This window comes from Chrysochloris asiatica, unplaced genomic scaffold, assembly GCF_000296735.1.
Source record: "Chrysochloris asiatica unplaced genomic scaffold, ChrAsi1.0 scaffold00310, whole genome shotgun sequence".
In the NCBI taxonomy this organism is placed as follows: Eukaryota; Metazoa; Chordata; class Mammalia; order Afrosoricida; family Chrysochloridae; genus Chrysochloris; species Chrysochloris asiatica.
In genome coordinates this window covers 1,119,660-1,125,088 of record NW_006408828.1, presented here as the reverse complement: position 1 = coordinate 1,125,088, position 5,429 = coordinate 1,119,660, and positions in this window count along the sequence as shown.

The following is a 5,429-nucleotide window of genomic DNA, read 5'->3' as shown; positions in this document are numbered from 1 at the left end:
GAAGGGAAACAATGTATATATTTTCTCATTAGGACAAATCATTGGGAACTTTCCCGGAAATGAAAAAAAGGAAAAGAAAGAAAGGGGAAAAAAAGAAAGGAGAGAGAGAGAAAAACTTAGAACATGGGGGTATAGTTTGTGTGGCTGGATTATATGTGTAAAATTGGTTGAAATGGCAGATGTTTTATTATACATTTATCACTACAATAAAAAATAAACATTTCAAAATCTATCTTGAAGTACAATGTTGTCTGTGATAGGATAACATCCATATGCCTAAAAGGAAGACAGGAACTCTGGTAGCATAATGGGTTACAAATTGGGCCACTAATCACAAGGTCAGCAGTTCGAAACTACCAGCTGTTCCGCAGGAGAAAGATGAGGCTTTCTGCTCCCATAAAGATTTACAGCCTCAGAAACCCTATATAGGCTCACGGTGAGTTGGAACTGACTCAACACACACAACCACCACCACCACAAGGAAAACCAGTTTATGGCACTATTATTCAAATTTACATACTAACCACTAAAGTCAGTGATGATGAAATTGAAGAATTCTACCAATTTCTTTAGTTTGAAATTGATCAACCATGCAGTTAAGATGCATTGATAATTAATGGTGATTGAAATGGAAAGATTGGAAATAAAGAGAAAGAATCAGTAGTTGGAAAAGATGGTCTTGGTGATAGAAATGATTGTGGAGATAACGTGATGAAATTTTGCAAGAATAATAGATTATTCATTGAAAATACTTTTTTTCAACAACATAAAAAGCAACCATACACCTGGACCTTACCAGGTGGAACACCAAGAGTCAAATTGACTACATCTGTGGGAAGAGATGGTGGAGAAGCTCAATATCATCAGCTGAAACAAAGGCAGGGGCCGACTATGGAACAGACCAATTGCTCATGTGCAAGTTCAGGCTGAAGCTGAAGAAAATTCAGACAGCTCTACTAGAGCCAAAATATGACCTTGAGTATATCCCACCCAAATTTAGGGGCCATTTCAAGGACAGATTTGATGCATTAGACACTAAAGACTGAAGACCAGAGGTGTGGTAGGATGGCATCAAGAACATTGTACTGGAAGAAAGAAAAACACAGGAAACGTGCTCTTGTACATAGAGAAGCTAAAGTGAGTAGAAGAAATGAAGTCAAAGATCTGAACAGAAATTTTCAAAGGGCAGCTCAAGAAGACAAAGTCAAGTATTATAATGAATTGTGCAAAGACCTGGAGTTAGAAAACCAAAAACTCAGCATTTCTCAAGGTGAAGGAACTGAAGAAAAAAGTCAAGGACTGCAATATTGAAGGATTCTATGGGCAAAATATTGAATGATGCTGGAAACATCTGAAGAAGATGGAAGGAATACACAGAGTTACTGTACCAAAGAGAACTAGTCAGTGTTTCAAGAAACATCATATGAACAAGAGTCAATGGTAATGAAGGAGGAAGCCCAAGTGGTACTGAAGACATTGGCGAGAAATAAGACTCTAGGAATTGAGGGAAAGCCAATGGAATTTTATCAACAAACTGATACTGGAGTTGCTCACTTGTCTGTGCAAAGAAATTAGGAAGACAACTTCTGGACAGTCAGTTGGAAAAGGTCCACATTTGTGCCCATTCCAAAGAGAGATGATCCAAAAGGATGCAGAAGTCATCAAACAATATCATGAATATCACATACAAATAAAATTTTTCTTAAGATAATTTTAAAATGCTTGCAATAATAGGGAGCTTCCAGAAATCAAAGCCAGATTCAGAAGAGGCTGTGGAAAGAGAGCTCTCATGGATGACATGAAATGGATATTTATCTGTACTTTATTGACTATACAAAGGCATTCGACTGTGTTAATCTTAACAAACTGTGGGTAACATTAAGAATAATGGGTATTCTAGAACACTTAATTGTGCCCATGAGGAACCTGTACATAGACCAAGAGACAGTCATTGAAACAGAACAAGGAGATTTAAAATCAGGAAGGGTGTGTGTCAGGGCTGTATTCTTTCATCATACTTACTTTGTATGCTGAGCAAATAATCCAAGAAGAAAAACGTGGCAACAGGATTGGATTCACCAACAACTTGCAGATGGCACAACCTTGCTTGCTGAAAGTGAAGAGGACTTGAACTGTGGTGAAGATGAAAGACTTCATTATGGGTTGCACTTCATTGTAAAAAAAACAGAAATCTTCACAACAGAACCAATAAATAACATCATAATAAATGGAGAAGAGATAGAAGTTGTCAAAGACTTTGTTTTGCTTGTATCCACAATCAACACTAATGGAAGCAGCAAAAGACACATTGTTATTGTTGTTAAGTGTTGTCAAGTGCGTTCTGATTCATAGTGACCCTGTATAGAGTTTCCAAGGAGCACCTGGTGGGTTTGAACTGCTCACCTGTGGTTTACAGTCCAGTGCTGATTCTACAGCGGTACATCAGGAGTCATATTGCAGTAGGCAAATCTGCTGCACGAGACCTCTTTAAAGTGTTCGAGAGCAAAATATGTAAGTTTGCAGACTAAGGTGTGCTTGACCCAAACCATGGTATTTTCGATCACTTCATATGTTTGTGAAAGTTGAACAATGAATAAGGACGACCATAGAAGAATCAACACTTTAGAATCATGGTGTTGGTGAAGAACGTAGAAAGTATCATGGACTGCCAGAGAACAAACAAATTTGTTTTGGAAGAAGCACAGCCAGAATGCTCCTTAAAAGCTAGGTTGGAAAGACCTCATCTCTCATACTTTGAACATAGGTGGGGTCAATCCCTGGAAAAAGATATCATGCTTGGAAAAGTGGAGGGTCATCAAAAAAGAGGAAGACCCCCAACAAGATGGATTGATACAGTGGGCTGGCACAGGACTGGGCAGTGTTTCGTTCTGTTGTGCGGAGGATCCCTATGATTCAGAACAATGGCACCTAATAGCAAGATGACTCTTAATAGAATAGAATGCTAAAAGTAGACGTTCTTTATTAGTAAAGCTAAATTGTTAATTCCGGTTTAAGAAGAATCCAGGGAATATTTTTTGGTTTAAGGTTTAAAGAGTTTTTCAGGGTAATAGTTTCAGGGGTCCTTGACTCCAGAGAGTCGACAGTCCATGGGAATTTGAAATTATGTTCTGTGTTTTCTCTTTTGATTTAGATACTTCTATGGATTCTTTGATCAAAACATTCAGGAATGGTAGCCAGGCATCATCCAGTTCTTCGTGGCGAAGGAGGAGGCAGTTGCTCATGGAGACAATTAACCACGCATTCCATAGCCTCCTTCTCCTGAGTCTCCTTTTATTGTTGGTCCAGGAGAACAGACACCAATTGTTGTGACATTTTGATTCCTTTTTGATCAGGCATTTTTTAAATCAATACGTTCAGTAATTGCAACCAGGTATTGTCCAGTGTCTATTTCACTGCACTTGGGACGTTCTAACAGAGTCAGTGATCAGATACCCATGCTAACAGACCTCATCTCAGAGGTAATTGAATGAATGGGTTGAAAGACAAATCACAGTGGGTTTCCAATTATGATACATTTGTAAGTATCTTCAATGAACTTATTTTGAATATGTAGCCCATTCACATCCTTAAAAATTAAAAAAGGCAAAATTGTATCCAGCAAGAAGTCTCCCCCTTGCTCATCTTCCCCTCTCCTCCTCTCTTTTTTTGGTGTTCTTCCTAAGTCCTTTATGAATATATTCATACAAGCAAATGTTCCTTTTTTTACTTTCTTTATAATCTAAACAGAGCACAGTAGAGGCCCTGTTGTACACCTGGCTTTTTTTTTTTCTTCTTCTTCTTCTCTCTCCCACTTAACAATCTATTTTCAAGATCATTCCGTTTCAGCGCCTAGAGAGCATACTCTTTTTTTTTTTTTTTTTGCAGCTGCATAGTGACTCCTAGTGGGAATGTACCATGAGTTGTTTAACCGTCCCCTATGGATGGACATTTGGGTCCTTTCAAATCTTTGTAGCAAGCAGTGCTACAAAGAACAACCTCATACTTATATAATTTTCACGTGTGCAAGTGTCTCTTTCAGATAACTTTCTAGAAGTGAAATTCCCCAGCCAAAAGGTCTATTTCTAATGTTCCTGTATATTGCCAAGTTGCCTCCTTAGGGGTTAGACCAGATTTTCCTACCACTAGCAATGTGTGAGGATCCTTGTTGGGGAGGGATTGTGTTTCATAGATGAGCGAATCAGAGACCAAAGAGATTAAAACAACACTCCTCCCGGATAAGTGGGAATAAAGAGGATGGATTGCACTGTGCTTAGATGCCCCCTTCCTTCCCTGAGGCTTCTGGGGAATAGAAAAAGTTGTCTGAAGAAGAGGCCTGCAGCTATACAAGAGCAAAATGAATCTATTTTGTCTTTTTTAGGGTAGTGATAAGTGCGTATCAGACCAGACATGCCCAAACAGGATTGTCTAGTCCAAATGAGGATGGGGAATCTCTCTCCTTTCTGCCTGGATCCAGAAATCCACGGGTCAGGAACCAGAAGAGGGGCTGGGAGAGAAGCTGATTTGCAGCTGCTAGGGCTGAGAAGTGAGGGGAAGAGAGATTGGGGCCAGGAGTAGAGGAAGGAGAGATTCCAGGGACCCCCTCCCTGGCTCCCCAGAGTCGAGTACATTGCCTGGCTCCTAGTAGGTGCTTAGGATGTCAGCCAAACAACTGACATCTAAGAAGCCAGTACACCGTGACATTCTTCTCTAGAAATCCAGCTGCTTGTCCCATACCATCAGATGGGGATGGGAGTCAGCCTGTCTGTCATCTTAGACATGACCTTAGTCAAATCATATATGCTCCCTCATCCTGCCTTCATTATTGCCTGTTCAAAATATCTTACTCAACAACAATTTATTGAGCACATACTATGTGCCAGACTCTGCTCTTGCACAGTCCCACCAGTGTGGATCCTTGATTGTCTAGTGGGGAAGATACATAGGTACCAAACATGTCCATAAATTGATGGGTTATGCCAACAGCCATGAAGAAAAAGGAGGGACCAACTCTGTAAGACAGGGGTTAGGGAGAGCTTTTCAGGAGAGTGACATATAAACTGCCGGATGCTAGGCATTGGTGAGGTCAAGAAAAAGGTAAGGGGAAAGGAATAGTGTGTGCAAAGGTCTGGATGTGGGGCATTTGCAGAGATGGAAGAAGGACAATGTGGGTGGAGCTCAGAGTGAGGAGGATCAAGAAGAGGCAGTGAAGGTACCAAAGGACCAGAACATGCAGTCCTGGAAGGATAGTAATGATTAGTTGCTTTATTCTAAGTGCAAACTGGAAGATGTTAATTAAAGGCTTTAAGCAAGGGAGTCATCACCATAAACCTCTTGCTGGTTTAAGTGATTTGCACTCATCTACTAACCCAACCGGAGTCCTGGTGTGGCGCTATGGGCTAATGCGTCAGACTGCAAAGTCATTTGAACTG